At 35.8% G+C, this 20728-nt stretch overlaps 3 pseudogenes; all 3 read left to right on the top strand.

Moving 5' to 3' along the window:
• Positions 1–318: 318 nt before the first annotated feature.
• LOC130592039 (embryonic abundant protein USP87-like) lies at positions 319–4131 on the top strand (annotated as a pseudogene).
• Positions 4132–7348: 3217 nt separating this feature from the next.
• LOC130592038 (BURP domain-containing protein 3-like) lies at positions 7349–10998 on the top strand (annotated as a pseudogene).
• Positions 10999–14660: 3662 nt separating this feature from the next.
• On the top strand, positions 14661–20425 carry LOC130592037 (uncharacterized; annotated as a pseudogene).
• Positions 20426–20728: the final 303 nt, after the last annotated feature.

Genomic DNA, 20728 nt, shown 5'->3' with positions numbered 1-20728 from the left:
AAATATCTTGGGGTTCCTCTTAACTCCAAAAAACTTACCAATTCTCAATGTAAAGTGCTGTGAGAGAAAATTACTAGCAGACTCAATCTTGGATGACAAAGCACTTAGTTATGCTGGTAGACTGCAATTGGTGAGAAGCATTCTAGAGCATGCAGAATTATTGGGCTCATATTTTCCTCTTCCAAAGAAGGTTATTAAAGCAGTGGAAGCAATATGTAGGAATTTTTGTGGACTGGTTACACTAGATTCCAGAAAAGCTCCTGTGGCTTGGCAGAATTTTCTTAAATCCTAAAGTTAGGTGGGTGGAGCTTGATCAACATGGAGAACTGGAATAAGGCTGCAATGTTGAAGCTTCTTTGGGCTATTACCTTTAAAACTGATAAGCTGTGGGTCAAGTGGATAGCTGCTTATTATCTTAGAAGACATGATGTGTCTAATGTTGGAATAACCAACAACATGACCTGGCATTTGAAGAAAATTCTAAAATTAAGAGAGCTGAGGGCAATTGGGGAGCTGGGAAGATTTGTTTAATGGGAAATTCAGTATTAAAAAAAGCTTACAAGCTCATTCAAGGGGAGATGCAGAAAGTGCAATGGAGAAGAATTATTTGCAATAATAAAGAGCAGTCTAAAAGCAAGTTCATTGTGTGGTTAGCTGTCCAAAATAGACTCCCTACCACTCATAGAATTAGTAGATGGAATGTTGAGTGTCAATTGCAATGTAGGCTATGCGCTGCACAGTATGAGACTGTCCAACATCTCTTTTTGAGTACAGCTACTCTGCTGAGGTTTGGAATGGCCTTCTCCAAAAGATTGGTATCAACAGGACTGCTGGATCCTTTGATGTTGAATGCAGAATTGCTTGTTCAAAAGCTCACAGTAAGAGTTTGAAATCAAGAGTTTATGTGATGATGTTCTCTGAGGCAGTGCACACTATTTGGTGTCAAAGAAATAGTGTAATTTTTGTTAATGCCTTATGTTCACCTTCTGTTTTGATTAATCGAGTTATTTTTCAAGTTGCTTGCAATTGTAATGTGGTTGAGAGGAAGTTATTCGTTCAGTAGGGTAGGTTCTACTGTTGTGGTTGGCCTTGTGTGGCTGTTTGTGGAAGTTGTAATGTGGAGCTTAGCTTGTAATTTTGACCAATTTTTTTGGTAGTCAATAAAAATTTTGAATTGCCAAAAAACAAAATTGTGTAATTAGATGAATTTGAAACCATTGAAATTGTTTTTGGCTGTAATTATGCTCGAATCTGCCCACATGTGTTTCGAAATTGTTCGAAAATCTGGGCAAAAACGACGGTTGTTGTGCCAATTTTCGGCAGTCTAACGGTTTCCCAACTAGCGTGTTGGTATCTCTTATTCAATGCCTCAAAGTACGCTGATTTGATGTGATGAACTGATGCCTACAAAGTGTGATAAAATAGATAAATGTTTCCGTTTCGAATTCAAAGAGTGTTGGTATGTGCTTCACTACTTTGCGTCTCAGACTCTCAGTTGTAGTTCATTATAAATAGCTTACTCGAGTTATTACATACTACTAGTTACATTTATCGCTATTGTAAGTTTTCTTCACTCTACTCTTTCTTTACTTTGCAATTAGGATATTAATTTAATAATAAAAACAATCGTATTTTAAAATGTATCCCGTACGATTTCATAACTTAATATGATTTGATATTTATACTTATATAAATGCAATTTGTATAGATATTACCAAAAATAAAGATGACTTCAATTCTTTTACAACAAAATATTACCCGATTAAATTGATTAACTACGTTTGATATTGATAATTATTTTACCTTTTCAATCGTCTTTGTGATATACCAAAATTATATTGAACTCGATGCATATCAAGAACTCGTCATGCTACCCCTACTCATATACATGTTATTTTATGTAATTTTTTCATGCTTTTGATATTGGAAATTCTCTTATCTTTTCCCACTTAATTCAAATGTATGGCACAAAAACACTTATCAAGAAGTCGTGAAGTTTAAGATTTGACCAAGATCCTCCTCTAAATTATATATTCAATTTTAGAGAAATTGTATTAACCTACATACATTTCCATTCAAGATTTGCAATTTGCAATTATGTTTTGGACTTTAAATTTCTTTTCTACGTTACTATTTAATTACTTACCGCTATTTCTCATAACATATATTTATCATTTATCTGTTTGAATTTTCCTTTTGTAGCAGTTGGCTTTCCCACTTAGCAATGGACCTCCGTCACCCGAAGAAATATATTGGAAAACTAAAGTAGGCGATATCCTTATGCCAAAACCTTTGAAGGATAGCTTGCATCTAGGTAAACTTTTGAATCAAATTAAACCTATCATAGTCCCAGGTATCTGACAAAGTAACTCATAATTTCACTTCTTGTTATCCTTTTTGTTTATGTACACGTAGTAATTACAAATAAATATTCTTATGAATAATATTGGTGTGACTTTTTTATACTTTATGAAATTTTGACTTTTCGATTTTTGAACTCACCTAAAAATGTTTTTTTTAAAAAAAAAATTACTCTAGAATTTATTTCTCTAAATCTAATTTTTAGTAAAACTAAACATAGACTACTCTCTACACTGTACTACAAACTCTAATGTTATTCATTTTGTCCTGTTTTGTAGGATCAAATGAAAGTGTTGTGAAACTCAACTCGAATTACAAACAGGATTTTGGTACACATGAAGCCCTATTGTATGTTTGGGGAGGACAAGTTGAAAAAACTCAAATTCCGCAAGATGGTCGAGTGATATATTGTCACACGTTACCCTTGAAATATATAGAACTACCCTTAATATAATAAAGTTACCTTAAAACTGACAAAAGTTACCCTAAAAGTGTTAAAAGTTACCCTAAAGGGGTTAAAAGTTACCTTGTTTTCAGTTTTCAGATTAAGAGCTATTTTCTGCGGATCCTACCCCTATATATATATATATATATATATATATATATATAGGCCCAATCTGCAAATCCTTTCTTTGGCCCTTACCCAAACATGTTTAGGGCCTGTTTTGATAAGCTAAAATTCAGTTCAATTAAGTTCTAATCAATACAGCTAAGTTCAGTTCAGTTCAGTTCAACAATGTTGCTAATTAATTTATTTCATATGATTTAGCTAATGACGTTGATAATTATAAAGCCAAATTACATAATTTTAATAAATTACAACAACGCCACAAACAACACGAACACCACCAAGAGCAACAACAACCATAATAATAAGGATTAATTGATATGAATAATCCGACTTTTGCCTGATTCGTAACTAATAACCCGACTTTTAGTTTATTATGGAATAATCCGAACTTTGCACCAAAAATTTATCTAGTGCACCCTTTGGCCTTTTGACCTGCTGTAGCAGGTAATTTACCTGTTTTGTAGGTTAATGGGTTGTAATATTGTTGAGGTGACTTTGCACTTCACCAACAATTCAAACGTCCAATATTGTTTTTGGTTCGCTAGGGGGCTGCCCCTCTTGTTACTGATTACACTGGATAACCTCGCTATCCTAAATCCATTTTAGCTCAAGATAATGAGTTGATGATGAAAAATGTGAAGAAAAAGGTGTCAAAGGTGAGATAACGAATTGTGTTAATTCATTGGAAGGTATGGTTGACTATGTTACGTCACTATTAAATTTTGGAAAAAATAAGTTGGTTGTGGCGTCCACGGAGGAGGATTATGGTATCCTTTTCGAATACACTATTCAAAAAGTACAACTATTAGGAAGTCACCGTATGGTGTGTCATAAAATAAGGAATCCATTTCCTGTGTTTCTTTGTCATAGCATAAAGAATACTGATTTATACAATGTTTCTTTGGTTCGCGCTAACGGGAAGCAAAGGGCGGCATTTTTGCAATTTGTCACAAGGACACTTCTTTTTGGAATCCAAGACATTATGCCTTTGAGTTTCTTAACACCAAGCCGGGTGGGAAGCCTATATGTCATTTTGTTTGTGCAGAAGCAATAGTTTGGAATAGTTTGGTATAGTTTGGTTTAGGCTGCCAAAAAATAAAGGCATTGAACTTATATTTATTGTGTCTATGGCATCTTCAACCTGTGTCATCAAAACTTACTTGAACTTATGGCAACTTATTGTAGGTGTATGTAATTAGAACTTGGATAGCTTTTATGAGCATTGAACTCACTTGAGCTTAATAATAATTTAAAGAGCTAAAAGTATATATGTTTGATGAGTGAAAGTAAGGCAGGAAAAACAATGCCTTGCTTGGTGTTATAATTATCATTGTCTTCATTGCTATATTATAAACAAACTTGATCATCGGAATACATTTGATTGATTTTGAGAGTGTTGTCTAATTACCCCTTTGAGGAGTCTTATCTTTCTTATGCATGCAAATGTGAACTATCTGCTCTGAAGAATAGTGAACCTGTAACGCCCCGTTATTTCATAAATCGAAGCCTTTAAACAATCCTTTAAATTTTCTCATATTTCATTCCTTTACTTTTAAAAGTATTTTTAGACAATCCGTTAATCTTATTTTGATCTAAAATTTATTTTCGATGTATCAACTTCATCGTTTCACCTCTTTCATTAAAACTGTTTTAAAAGATTTAATTATTTGTACTAAATTTATTGTGTCTTTATTATCTTTAAATTAATTTATATTTATTTAAAGCTCGGCCTTTAGATTTCCATACTCCGTATTATTTTTTTTCTATCTCAATGTTATAATGTTTCTTTTAAGCAACAAATATCATTTTATTGTATTAAATATCCTACCCCTATATATATATATATAATATATTATATTATATATATATTATATATATATATATATATTATATAATATATATATAATAATATATATATTATATATATATATATATAATATATATTATATTATATATATATATATATATATATATATAATATATATATATATATATATATATTATATATATATATATATAATATAATATATATTATATATATATATATTATATATATAATATATATTATATATAATATTATATATATATATATAACTTGGCCCAATTTGCACATCCTTTCTTTGGCCCTTACCCAAACATGTTTAGGGCCTATTTTGATAAGCTAAAATTCAGTTCAATTAAGTTCTAATCAATACAGTTCAATTCAGCAGTGTTGCTAATTAATTTATTTCATATGATTTAGCTAATTACATTGATAATTATAAAGCCAAATTACATAATTTTAATAAATTACAACAACGCCACAAACAACACGAACACCACCAAGACCAACAACAACCATAATAATAAGGATTAATTGATATGAATAATCCGACTTTTGCCCGATTCGTAACTAATAACCCGACCTTTAGTTTATTAAGGAATAATCCGAACTTTGCACGAAAAATTTATCTAGTGCACCCTTTGGCCTTTTGACCTGCTGTAGCAGGTAATTTACCTGTTTTGTAGGTTAATGGATTGTAATGTTGTTGAGGTGACTTTGCACTTCACCAACAAGTCAAACGTCCAATATTGTTTTTGGTTCGCTAGGGGGTTGCCCCTCTTGTTACTGATTACACTGGATAACCTCGCTAACGTCAAAGCTCCTAGAAGATGTATTTAGGGTAAAAGCAATCACAAGGACGTGACAATTGCACTAAGAGTGGAATGAAAACTGAAACTAAAAAGTAAGCAGGCATGGATGCAAGATACGAAAGCTTTCCATATATAGATAAAGGGATAGGGTCAGACTACAATTGCATTAGGATGGAGTAATACCTCCATATTCGTACAATTGGAGAGGGAAATACTTCCTAGTGAAGAATTTTGTAACCACGCTAATCTACCCTACGCTACACTAAACTTGGCTGAGAAGCCAAGTGTAAAACTACTGAAAGCAGTAAAAGTGCGAGAAGACGAATAGATTGTTTGTGTGTTTGTTGTTGTCCTTTGCTTCTATGTCTTCACGCATATTTATAGATAGTGCTGTATATTATGGGGTTATGGGCGGTTGTTCCTTTACGCGCCATTTCCTCTTGATTTGAACTATAAACCGCTCGGTTCTTGCCTTCTAGAAACCGTTTAAACTCCTCGATCACATTAACGTTGAATATCTTGTAAACCGTTTGCATTAGCGCCTGAGCTTTCCATCGCCAGTTAAACCATTGCAAGTCAAACATTGTCTAACTCTGTTAAGACAAAGTCAACACAATATTTTTGAGTGTTAACAAATTGCCCCCTTAATTTGCAAAGGTGATGGCGTTTGAAACTTTGTAAATTAATTGACCAAAATTCTTTGTGTATGCTTAGCGATGGAAGCAGAATAATGGATCAAGAAAAGAAAGTAATAATTGAACATAATGAAACAATATTTGGTCCGATAACGGTACTGATTCATTAGTAATTAAATAGACTTATGGCCTAGTACATCAGGTTTACAAGACAAAATTCTGATTTGAGTAGTACTTTTAGTAGGCAAAATAACGAAAGACCTAAATATATGTACATATATTTATTTTGTGGTCTTTGGGAAGAGAGGAAGGGAATCAGATTTCCTCCTCATCGCTAGGGGTGTTTGCGACAGCGTCCAACAGTTCGCCATGCACTAGATAACCTTCAAACTCGTCATCAATTGGCTCCACCAAGGCCCAATCAACACGCCCGTGCAGCTGGATTTCTTCGTTCCACCTTTGACATGCGCACTTATACTGAATGGTATAAATGCTCCCATCAGGGCTACGGGAGACTAATGCCTTGTAATGTTCCCCTATGAACCCAAATGCCCTGTACACCAGAGTGCGGGCATAGTTTGGAGGAGGAGTTATCTCCCTAATGTCTATGGCCTAGGCTTTGCAGACTAAAGCCGCATTTTGTTTTTGCAACGTTGTCCAGTTTGGTAAAGACTTCTTTTGCCACTAAGTTACGATGACAACTGATGAAGTCGGAGAGTCTAGAAGGCCCTTCTGCCGACGATCCTTCCGTTAGTGATGGTCTCTTCCCCCAACGCTTAATAAAACGTTGGTTGAAGCGGTGTCTCTTCCTCTTCAAGTGGTTTCGTCGCCACTTTTGGAAGTTGTCTACAGCCAAATGGTGATTAGGGCATTCGCCAGGATATTCTAGAGACCCCATCTCTGCTAGGACCAGTAATGGGTTCTCCCATGAGGCCGATAGATGATCTGGGAGAGCCGAAACCTGAGCATCATTAGCAAGATCATCCCTGCCTCCTGCTACGTAAAAGATCTCATGTGGTTGAGTCATTGCAGAAGGAGTTTTGTGGGTTCTGTTTCTCTTAATGTTAAAAGAAAATGAATAGAAGAGGGAGAGGAAAGTTTTGTGTGGAGAGGAGGAATTGAAAGAAGTGCCGAATTTATAGTACTAATGGACCAAAGCATGGATGGTGGACTAGAGACCACCATCTTTAAACACACAAATGAAACCACCTTAAAACAAGGAAACAAACAAAAAGATCATGCACAAACAACTAAAGAGATTGAGTATTTTCAACTAATTAGTGTATTCGGTTTTTTTACCATATACCCCTGACAAATTTTTTTTTGCACCGTATACCCTTTCAAGTTTTCAAATTCACCATATACCCCTCACTTTTCGAAAAATACATCAACTTACCCTTTTGACTAACGGTGTTAGACCTCCGTTAGTCATTAGGCCCTCATCCTCTCCTAATCCTACTTAACTACCCTAAACTCTAAACCCTAATACTTACTCTTAGCCCTAAACCTAACTTAGTAAAAAACCTAACCCTAAAAGCCCATTAGCCCTTACCCACCCCTATGCCCAGCCTACATCCCACCACCCCCCTAACCCACCACCACCTGACCACCACCACCTGGCCCCCACCCCTGACCGGATTTTTGCACCCCACCCCATCCCACCGGATTTTCGAGAACCACCTGACCCACCACCACCTGACCCCCACCCCAACCCACCGGATTTTCGAGAATCACCCCTGACCGGATTTTTGCACCCCACCCCATCCCACCGGATTTTCGAGAACCACCCACCCAACACCCCTCCTCTTCTCCCACCCCAGCCGCAACCCCCTCCCTTTTCCCCGGCAACCCCTCCCCTTTCCCCGACAACCCCACCCCCTCCTCCCCTTTCCCCGCTGACCCCCTCACCACCACCCCGTCACCAACACCATGCCTGACACCATCGGACCGCCACCCTCGAGACTATTCGCACACCTCGTCTTTTCCCTCCGCTCTTTCTCTCTCCTCCCCTCTGCTGGGCATTCCTCGCGCCGTTCCGAAGCCGTCTGCGCGCTTTGCTCTGCCGCTGTCGTTGCGCGACTCATTTTCTGCCGGAGGTTTGGGGGAGGGGGTGTACGATTGCAGTAGCTCGAAGTAGGGGAGAGGGAGTACAAAACAGGGACAGCGGGGGTTAGGGAGGGGAGGTGGTGGTGACGGGGTGATGATGGCGAGGCGTTGGTGGTGAGGGGGGGTCACTGGGAGAAGGGGAGGAGGTGGTGGTGAGGGGGGGTCACTGGGAGAAGGGGAGGGGTGGTGGTGAGGAGGTGGGGGGTGACGTGGCAGTAGGCTCAAGGGGTGGGGGTGACGTGGCAGTGGGCCCAAGGGGTGGGGGGATGGTTCTCAGAGGGACGTAGCAGTGGGCCCAAGGGGTAGGGGGGATGGTTCTCAGAGGGATGTGGTAGTGGGCCCAAGGGAGAGGATTAGTGTATTATATTAGGGTTAGGGTTAGGGTTAGGATTATTGTTTGAATGATTTAGGTTAGTTAAGTAGGATTAGGAGAGGATTAGGGCCTAATGACAAACGGAAGTCTAACACCGTTAGTCAAAAGGGTAAGTTGATGTATTTTTTGAAAAGTGAGGGGTATATGGTGAATTTGAAAACTTGAAAGGGTATACGGTGCAAAAAAAAATTTGTCAGGGGTATATGGTGAAAAAACCGTAGTGTATTTTATTTCATGTAGTTATTTTAGCCTAAGAAAAGAGATGTAGTTATTTCATTGCTTTGCATCTCAAACTCTAAGTTGTAGTTCATTGCTTTGCAGTTGTAGTTCATTGCCTTTGCGTCTCAGAGTCACAGTTGTAGTTCATTGCTTTGCAATTGTAGTTCATTACTATAAATAGATGACTCTTATCATCTCTCATCTGTCATAAACTTTCCCTTTAAATTTCAATCAACATGAGTTATTACATACTACTAGTTATAGTTACATTTATCGTTATTGTAAGTTTTCTTCACTCTACTCTTTATTTACTTTGCAATTAGGATATTAATTAATAATAAAAATGATCGTATTTTAAAATATATCCAGTAGGATTTCATAACTTAATATGATTTGATATTTATACTTATATAAATGCAACTTGTATAGATATATATATATAATATATATAATATTATATATATATATATATATATATATATATATGTATATATATAACTTGGCCCAATCTGCACATCTTTTTTTTGCCCTTACCCAAACATGTTAAGGGCCTGTTTTGATAAGCTAAAATTCAGTTCAATTAAGTTCTAATCAATACAGCTCAATTCAATCAGTTCAGCAATGTAGCAATGGAGCTCCGTCACACGAAGAAATATATTGGAAAATTAAAGTAGGTGATATCCCTATGCCAAAACCTTTGAAGGATAGCTTGCATCTAGGTAAACTTTTGAATCAAATTAAATCGATCATAGTCCCAAGTATCTAACAAAGCAAATCACAATTTCACTTCTTGTTATCCTTTTTGTTTATGTACAAATAGTAATTACAAATAAATATTCTTATGAATAATATCGGTGTGACTTTTTTATACTTTATGAAATTTTGACTTTTCGATTTTTGAACTCACCTAAAAAAGTTTTTTTTTAAAAAAAAAATTACTCTAGAATTTATTTCTCTAAATCTAATTTTTAGTCAAACTAAACATAGACTACTCTGTCCACTGTACTACAAACTCTAATTTTATTTATTTTGTCCTCTTTTGTAGGATCAAATGAAAGTGTTGTGAAACTCAACTCGAATTACAAACGGGATTTTGGTACACATGAAGCCCTATTGTATATTTGGGGAGGACAAGTTGGAAAAACTCAAATTCCGCAAGATGGTCGAGTGATATATTTCAAAGATGATATATTGTCAAAAGTAGGAGTTAAAATGAAGTTGCACTTCAAGAAAATCAATAATGAAGCCAAGTTTTTGCCATTGCATGTTGCGAAAATCATGGCTATTACATCGGACAAATTTCAAGTGATCCTAAATCTTCTTTATGTGAATCCTAAATCCATTTTAGCTCAAGATATTGAGTTGATGATGAAAAAATGTGAAGAAAAAGGTGTCAAAGGTGAGATAAGGAATTGTGTTAGTTCATTGGAAGGTATGGTTGACTATGTTACGTCACTATTAAATTTTGGAAAAAATAAGTTGGTTGTGGCGTCCACGGAGGAAGATTATGGTATCCTTTTGGAATACACTATTCAAAAATTACAGCTATTAGGAAGTCACGGTGTGGTGTGTTTTAAAATAAGGAATGCATTTGCTGTGTTTCTTTGTCATAGCATAAAGAATAATGATTTATACAATGTTTCTTTGGTTCGCGCTAATGGGAAGCAAAGGGCGGCATTTGCAATTTGTCACAAGGACGCTTCTTTTTAGAATCCAAGACATTATGCCTTTGAGTTTCTTAACACCAAGCCGAGTGGGAAGCCTATATGTCATTTTGTTTGTGCAGAAGCACTAGTTTAGTATAGTTTGGTATAGTTTGGTTTAGGCTGCCAAAAAATAAAGGCATTGAACTTATGTTTATTGTGTCTATCTCATCCTCAACCTGTGTCATCAAAGCCGCATTTTGTTTTGCAACGTTGTCTAGTTTGGTAAAGACTTCTTTTGCCACTAAGAGTCTAGAAGGCCCTTCTGCCGACGATCCTTCCATTAGTGATGGTCTATTCCCCCAACGCTTAATAAAACGTTGGTTGAAGCGGTGTTTCTTCCTCTTCAAGTGGTTTCGTCGCCACTTTTGGAAGTTGTCTACAGCCAAGTGGTGATTAGGGCATTCGCTAGGATATTCTAGAGACCCCATCTCTGCTAGGACCAGCAATGGGTTCTCCCATGAGGCCGATACATGATCTGGGAGAGCCGGAACCTAAGCATCATTGGTAAGATCATCCCTGCCTCCTGCTACGTAAAAGATCTCATGTGGTTGAGTCATTGCAGAAGGAGTTTTGTGGGTTCTGTTTCTCTTAATGTTCAAAGAAAATGAATAGAAGATGGAGGGGAAAGTTTTGTGTGGAGAGGAGGAATTGAAAGGAGTGCCGAATTTATAGTACTAATGGACCAAAGCATGGATGGTGGACTAGAGACCACCATGCTTTAAACACACAAATGAAACCACCTTAAAACAAGGAAACAAACAAAAAGATCATGCACAAACAACTAAAGAGAATGAGTATTTTCAACTAATTAGTGTATTTTATTTCATGTAGTTATTTTAGCCTAAGAAAAGAGATGTAGTTATTTCATTGCTTTGCGTCTCAAACTCTAAGTTGTAGTTCATTTCTTTGCTGTTGTAGTTCATTGCTTTGCGTCTCAGACTCTCAGTTGTAGTTCATTGCTTTGCAGTTGTAGTTCATTGCTATAAATAGATGACTCTTATCATCTCTCATCTCTCATAAACTTTCCCTCTAAATTTCAATCAACATGAGTTATTACATACTACTAGTTATAGTTACATTTATCGTTATTGTAAGTTTTCTTCACTTACTCTTTATTTACTTTGCAATTAGGATATTAATTAATAATAAAAACGATCGTATTTTAAAATATATCCAGTAGGATTTCATAACTTAATATGATTTGATATTTATACTTATATAAATGCAACTTGTATATATATATATAATATATATAATATATATAATATATATATATATATATATATATTATATATATATATATGTATATATATATATATATATATATATATATATATATATATATATATATATATGTATTATATATATGTATATATATATATATATGTATGTATATATATATATATATGTATATATATATATATATGTATATATATATATATGTATATATTATATATATATACATATATATATATACATATACATATATATATACATATATATATATATATACATATATATATATATACATGCATATATATATATATACATATACATACATATACATACATATATATATACATGCATATATATATATATATACATACATATATATATATATACATACATATATATATACATATACATACATATATATACATATATATATATATATACATATATATATATATATACATATATATATATATATATAATATATATAATATATATATATATATATATATATATATAACTTGGCCCAATCTGCACATCTTTTTTGGCCCTTACCCAAACATGTTTAGGGCCTGTTTTGATAACCTAAAATTCAGTTCAATTAAGTTCTAATCAATACAGCTCAATTCAGTTCAGTTCAACAATGTTTCTAATTAATTTCTTTCATATGATTTAGCTAATGACATTGATAATTATAAACCCAAATTACATAATTTTAATAAGTTACAACAATGCCACAAACAACACGAACACCACCAAGACCAACAACAACCATAATAATAAGGATTAATTGATATGAATAATCCGACTTTTGCTCGATTCGTGACTAATAACCCGACATTTAGTTTATTATGGAATAATCTGAACTTTACACCAAAAATTTATCTAGTGCACCCTTTGGCCTTTTTACCTGCTATAGCAGGTAATTTACTTGTTTTGTAGGTTAATGGGTTGTAATGTTGTTGAGGTGACTTTGCACTTCACCAACAAGTCAAACGTCCAATATTGTTTTTGGTTCGCTAGGGGGCTGCCCCTCTTGTTACTGATTACACTGGATAACCCCGCTAACGTCAAAGCTCCTAGAAGATGTATTTAGGGTCAAAGTAATCAAAAGGATGTGACAATTGCACTAAGAGTGGAATGAAAACTGAAACTAAAAAGCAAGCAGGCATGGATGCAAGATACGAAAGCTTTCCATATATAAATAAAGGGATAGGGTCAGACTACAATTGCATTAGGATGAAGGTAATACCTCCATATTCGTACAAATGGAGAGGGAAATACTTCCTAGTGAAGAATTTTGTAACCACGCTAATCTACCCTACGCTACACTAAACTTGGCTGTGAAGCCAAGTGCAAAACTACTGAAAGCAGTAAAAGTGCGAGAAGACGAATAGATTGTTTGTGTGTTTGTTGTTGTCCTTTTCTTCTATGTCTTCACGCATATTTATAGATAGTGCTATAGATCGTGGGTTATGGGTGGTTGTTCCTTTAGGCGCCATTTCCTTTTGATTTGAACTAAAAACCGCTCCGTCCTTGCCTTTTAGAAACCGTTTAAACTCCTCGATCACATTAACGTTGAATATCTTGTAAACTGTTTGCACTAGCGCCTGAGCTTTCCATCGCCAGTTAAACCATTGCAAGTCAATCATTGTCTAACTCTGTTAAGACAAAGTCAACGTGATATTTTTGAGTGTTAACAAATTGCCTCCTTAATTTGCAAAGGTGATGGCGTTTGAAACTTTGTAAATTAATTGACAAAAATTCTTTGTGTATGCTTAGCGATAGAAGCAGAATAATGGATCAAGAAAAGAAAGTAATAATTGAACATAATGAAACAATATTTGGTCCAATAACGGTACTGATTCATTAGTAATTAAATAGAGTTATGGCCTAGTACATCAGGTTTACAAGACAAAATTCTTATTTGAGTAGTACTTTTAGTAGGCAAAATAACGAAAGACATAAATATATGTACATATATTTATTTTGTGGCCTTTGGGAAGAGAGGAAGGGAATTAGATTTCCTCCTCACCGCTAGGGGTGTTTGCGACAGCGTCCAACAGTTCGCCATGGACTAGATAATCTTCAAACTCATCATCACTTGGCTCCACCAAGGCCCAATCAACACGCCCGTGCAGCTGGATTTCTTCGTTCCACCTCTGACATGCGCACTTATACTGAATGGTATAAATGCTCCCATTAGGGCCACGAGAGACTAATGCTTTGTAATTTTCCCCTATGAACCCAAATACCCTGTGCACCAGAGTGCGGGCATAGTTAGGAGTAGGAGTTATCTCCCTAATGTCTACGTCCCAGGCTTTGCACACTAAAGCCACATTTTGTTTTGCAATATTGTCCAGTTTGGTAAAGACTTCTTTTGCCACTAAGAGTCTAGAAGGCCCTTCTGCCGACGATCCTTCCATTAGTGATGGTCTCTTCCCCCAACGCTTAATAAAACGTTGGTTGAAGCGATGTCTCTTCCTCTTCAAGTGGTTTCGTCGCCACTTTTGGAAGTTGTCTACAGCCAAGTGGTGATTAGGGCATTCGCTAGGATATTCTAGAGACCCCATCTCTGCTAGGACCAGCAATGGGTTCTCCCATGAGGCCGATAGATGATCTGGGAGAGCTGGAACCTGAGCATCATTGGCAAGATCATCCCTGCCTCCTGCTACGTAAAAGATCTCATGTGGTTGAGTCATTGCAGAAGGAGTTTTGTGGGTTCTGTTTCTCTTAATGTTCAAAGAAAATGAATAGAAGAGGGAGGGGAAAGTTTTGTGTGGAGAGGAGGAATGGAAAGAAGTGCCGAATTTATAGTACTAATGGACCAAAGCATGGATGGTGGACTAGAGACCACCATGCTTTAAACACACAAATGAAACCACCTTAAAACAAGGAAACAAACAAAAAGATCATGCACAAACAACTAATGAGAATGTGTTTCAACTAATTAGTGTATTTTATTTCATGTAGTTATTTTAGCCTAAGAAAAGAGATGTAGTTATTTCATTGCTTTGCATCTCAAACTCTAAGTTGTAGTACATTTCTTTGCAGTTGTAGTTCATTGCTTTTGCGTCTCAGACTCTCAGTTGTAGTTCATTGCTTATAAATAGATGACTCTTATCATCTCTCATCTCTCATCTGTCATGAACTTTCCCTTTAAATTTCAATCAACATGAGTTATTACATACTACTAGTTATAGTTACATTTATCGTTATTGTAAGTTTTCTTCACTCTACTCTTTATTTACTTTGCAATTAGGATATTAATTAATAATAAAAATGATCGTATTTTAAAATATATCTAGTAGGATTTCATAACTTAATATGATTTGATATTTATACTTATATAAATGCAACTTGTATAGATATATATATATATATATAATATATATAATATTATATATATTATATAATATATATTATATATATATTTTATATATATATATATATATATATTATATAATATTATATATATATATATATATATATATATATATATATATATATATATATATATATATATATATATATATATATATATATATATATATATATATAAAATTGGCCCAATCTGCACATCTTTTTTTGGCCCTTACCCAAACATGTTTAGGGCCTGTTTTGATAAGCTAAAATTCAGTTCAATTAAGTTTTAATCAATACAGCTCAATTCAGTTCAGTTCAACAATGTAGCAATGGAGCTCCGTCACGCGAAGAAATATATTGGAAAATTAAAGTAGGCGATATCACTATGCCAAAACCTTTGAAGGATAGCTTGCATCTAGGTAAACTTTTGAATCAAATTAAACCTATCTTAGTCCCAAGTATCTAACAAAGCTAATCATAATTTCACTTCTTGTTATTCTTTTTGTTTATGTACAAGTAGTAATTACAAATAAATATTCTTATGATTAATATAGGTGTGACTTTTTTATACTTTATGAAATTTTGACTTTTCGATTTTTGAACTCACCTAAAAAAGTTTTTTTTTTTAAAAAAATTACTCTAGAATTTATTTCTCTAAATCTAATTTTTAGTCAAACTAAACATAGACTGCTCTATACACTGTACTACAAACTCTAATTTTATTTAATTTGTCCTCTTTTGTAGGATCAAATGAAAGTGTTGTGAAACTCAACTCGAATTACAAACAGGATTTTGGTATACATGAAGCCCTATTGTATGTTTGGGGAGGACAAGTTGGAAAAACTCAAATTCCGCAAGATGGTTGAGTGATATATTTCAAAGATGATATATTGTCAAAAGTAGGAGTTAAAATGAAGTTGCACTTCAAGAAAATCAATAATGAAGCCAGTTTTTGCCGTTGCATGTTGCGAAAATCATGCCTACTACATCGAACAAATTTCAAGTGATCCTAAATCTTCTTTTTGTGAATCCTAAATCCATTTTAGCTCAAGACATTGAGTTGATGATGAAAAAATGTGAAGAAAAATGTGTCAAAGGTGAGATAAGGAATTAACCTTGGAAGGTATGGTTAACTATGTTACGTCACTATTAAATTTTGGAAAAAATAAGTTGGTTGTGGCGTCCACGGAGGAGGATTATGGTATCCTTTTGGAATACACTATTCAAAAAGTACAGCTATTAGAAAGTCACAGTGTGGTGTGTCATAAAATAAGGAATACATTTGCTGTGTTTCTTTCCATATTTCCTATGATACTTGATGATACGTGTATGATCGATTATGAAACTTATTCATATTATATGAGAATGTTGTTTGCTAATTTTATCATACTTAACCATTGTTTCTAATAGCTTGATTCAAATTATATGCAATAATCTTTGTTTTCCATTGTACTTGTTATAACGTACGTATATTGTGTATGTTATATATAATACTCCCTCCGTCCTTTATTAGTTTACCCGTTTTGACTTTTCACATTTATCGAAGTAAAACTTTGAATAATAATATCTCTAATTATGTAGTTGTTAAAATTATGAAAATTTGATATTTTGAAACTACATAATGAGACGAATCAAATAATATTCCATATGATTATATTTTTTTCTTACATATAAAACACAAATGATGGTCAAAGTAATAAAAATGAATAGTGTTACAAGTCAAAGTGAGTAAACTAATGAAGGATGGAGGGAGTATTTAGCTACTCAAAGAGGCTAATTTTAATAAAACCTGGTATGCTAATATTTAATTACAAAAATAATTTAATTATTTGGTTATTGTTGTCATATTAATTGTATAATAGATTACTTATATATACATGCTAGACTAGCAGTCATTGAGGCAATGTGGCATAGAGGTGAGGAGGCGACAATGAATCTGACTCGGGTGTCGAGGAAATTGCAGGAGTGGAGTAAACAAAAATTTGGGAATGCGGCAAAGGAAATACGAGCTCTCACGAACCAAATGAGGGAGTTGATGGAAAGTGAACCGAATAAGGAGAATATCTCTAAGATGCGCGCCATAGACTGTAGGTTGGATGAATTGGAGCTTCGGGAGGAGGTGTTTTGGAAACAACGAAGTAGGCAGGAGTGGCTCAATCATGGGGATAAAAACACAAAGTTCTTTCACGAAAAGGCCAAGCAAAGAAGATCGCGGAATCATATAGCTCGCATTAAAAACGGAGCAGGGGATGTTTTTGAAGAGGAGGAAGACATAGAAAATGTCCTTGTTCAGCATTTCGATGATTTGTTCCGAGCTAATGACTATATAGACCCGGCCCCGGTGATTGATAAGGTTAGCAATCTCATTCAAGAACCGAAGAAACACGAATTGGAAGAGCCGTATGTTAGAGAGGAAGTGTGTGAAGCTTTGAAACAAATGCATCCCACGAAAGCTCCAGGACCGGACAGTATGTGTGCTCTCTTTTATCAGAAATTCTGGAATGTTGTTGGTGATAGTGTAGTGGAAAAGGTTTTGAATTTTCTGAATCATGGAGTTGATATTGGTGATATAAATCAAACTTACATTGCTTTAATTCCAAAGAAAAAAGAATGTGAGTCCCCTGTTGATTTTAGACCAATTAGTTTATGTAATGTGATATATAAGCTCATCTCCAAAGTGCTTGCTAATCGTTTGAAAAGAGTGTTGCCAGATGTCATTCATGAAGCTCAGAGTGGATTTGTGCCTGATAGACTAATAACTGATAATATGTTGGTGGCATATGTGTGTTTCCATTATCTAAGGAAGAAAAAGACAGGAAAGAAGGGGTATATGGGTCTGAAATTGGATATGAGTAAAGCGTATGATAGAGTGGAGTGGGATTTTCTGGAGAAAATGATGCTTAAGTTAGGCTTCCCGGCAAACTTTGTTTCTAGGATAATGAAATGTGTGACTACGAGCTCGTTTTCTATTCTACTGAATGGCCAGCCCACGCGTTCTTTCACCCCTACGCGGGGCCTTCGACAAGGGGACCCTCTCTCTCCCTTTCTGTTTATTATCTGTGCTGAAGGTTTGTCTACATTGTTGCGAGATGCGGATGCAAAAAGGGAAATTCATGGGCTAAAAATTGGTAAAAAAGTTGATGCAATTTCGCACTTATTTTTTGCTGATGATAGTCTCCTTTTTACAAGAGCAAATGAGGATGAAGTGGAGAAGATTATTGAGATTCTCTCTATTTATGAAGCTGCGTCGGGTCAAAAACTGAATATGGAGAAATCCGAGGTGTCCTTTAGCCGAAATGTTGAACAAGAAAAGAAAGAATTGCTTCAGATGAAGTTAACTTTTAAGGCTGTAGAGGAGCATGAAAAATACCAAGGGCTTCCCACTTGTGTTAGTGGCTCCAAAAAAGTTGTATTCCGGCACATTCAGGAGAGAGTTTTGAAGAAACTTAAAGGATGGAAGGAACGATTTTTATCCCATGCAGGAAGAGAAATTCTAATCAAAGCCATTGCGCAAGCTATCCCCACTTATGCTATGCAATGTTTCACTATTCCGATAAGCATACTCAATGATGTGGAAAGGATGTATAGGAACTTTTTTTGGGATCAAAAAGAAGAAGAAAAAAAGATGGCATGGATAGCGTGGCATAAGTTGTATGAGCCGAAAAAGAAGGGGGGATTGGGGATGAGAAATATGCAAGTGTTTAATCATGCTCTCTTAGCTAAGCAAGCATGGAGAATTGTCAAGCACCCGAATTCACTCATGGCCAAAACTTTGAAAAATACATACTTCCCAAATTCCACCCTTATGGATGTTAAGGTGAGCCCAATGGCTAGTTATACGTGGCGGTCAATTTTGTCTGCGAGGAGTCTACTTCGGCGGGGGCTTAGGCGGGTCGTTGGAGATGGTAGGACTATCAATGTGTGGGAAGACCCATGGGTTCCGGGTCTGCCGTGTTTCCGTTTGCTTACACAAAGAGGGACAAGGGAGGAAGAGCCAAGGATGGTGAGTGATCTCATTCAAGGGGGAGTGTGGGATGGCGCAAAGCTTCGTAATTTTTTCACAACATGGGAAGCTGAGGAAATTCGAAGCATTCCACTCCCAAGATACCATGGCAGTGATGAGTGGATATGGCATTTCTCGAAACATGGGGGCTTCACTGTGAGAAGTGCCTACTACTTGGAGATGGATGCAAGGAAGAAGGCGGTGGCCTCATCATCTGAAGATCATAGCTGCGAGATGTGGAAGAAAGTATGGGAGCCTCATATTCCACCAAAACTGAAACTTTTTGGGTGGCGAGCCATCCATGAGGGTCTAGCTACACGGGGAAACTTGATGAAAAGGGGTGTGGAAGGTGAGACTAGGTGCCCAATGTGTGGTGAGGAGAGAGAAACGAGTATGCATATTTTCTTTGAGTGTGAGGAGGTGAATAGAATGTGGCGACAATCACCCCTACGGCTGGAATTCAATGTTCATAGGCGGATGTACTTCCGTGAGTGGTGTGCAGAAAAAGCAAAAATCATGAAGGAAGATTATTGGTGGGCAATGTTCTTTTTCATTTTGTGGCATGTTTGGCTCAGACGGAACGCGTGGGTGTTTAGGCAGAAATGGTGGTCGATGGAGGACACGCTAGCCAAGGCTGTAGATGCTCTGCGGGAGTATATGGAGGCAACGGAAGATGGATGTGGTCGTCCCAAGGAGAGAGAGCGTGATAAGAGCAGGTGGGTGGCACCCAATGCGGGATCGTACAAAGTTAATGCTGATGCGGCTGTGTTTGAGGATGGGCACGTAGGGTGTGGAGGGATTTTTCGTGACGAGTTGGGTGAGCTAATGGGGGCAACATGCCTTTTGATCGAAGGGAGGTATGACGTTGATGTCGCGGAGGCAGTGGCAGCTCGCCATGCCCTCTTAATTGCTGTTGAGTCGGGTTTCCATAGTGTGGTGCTTGAAAGTGATTGCAGCAAGTTGATTCATTATCTGAAGAAGAAAACTAAGGAGAGTACCAGCTTCGGTTTTATTGTTTCTGATATTTTAATGCTAGCTAGTAAATGTTCTTTTATTGATTTTAGTCATGTTTGTCGAAACGGGAACAAGGTTGCTCATAAACTTGCCCATTTTAGTAGGAATTTTTCTGAGATGCGAGTATGGTTAGAGGAGGTGCCTGTGGAGGCTCAAATGCTGTTTTTGCAGATCTTTCATTTGATGAATAAAATTACTAGCTAGCTTTCCGGTCAAAAAAAAAAAAATACATGCTAGACTAGATGTAATAAATTTTAGAAAAAAAAATATTTTTAAATAAGTCAACCTCCCCTCTTTCGCACAATCACAGGATAATTGAAGAAATGAATAAAAACAAAAACAAAAAAAACAAATCGATCAATCATGAACGATATAACAATTATGACATGTTCAACAACCAGAAAAAACTAATTTGACGAATAAAAATGAAAAAAATAGAGTTACCTCAAAGATAATTGAAGATTGAAAGGAGTTTGAAATTACAATTGTTATGCCTTGTCAAGCAGA

Source organism: Beta vulgaris, chromosome 1 (genome assembly GCF_026745355.1).
Source record: "Beta vulgaris subsp. vulgaris cultivar EL10 chromosome 1, EL10.2, whole genome shotgun sequence".
NCBI classification, from domain to species: Eukaryota; Viridiplantae; Streptophyta; class Magnoliopsida; order Caryophyllales; family Amaranthaceae; genus Beta; species Beta vulgaris.
This window is presented reverse-complemented; position numbering and strand designations above follow the sequence as displayed.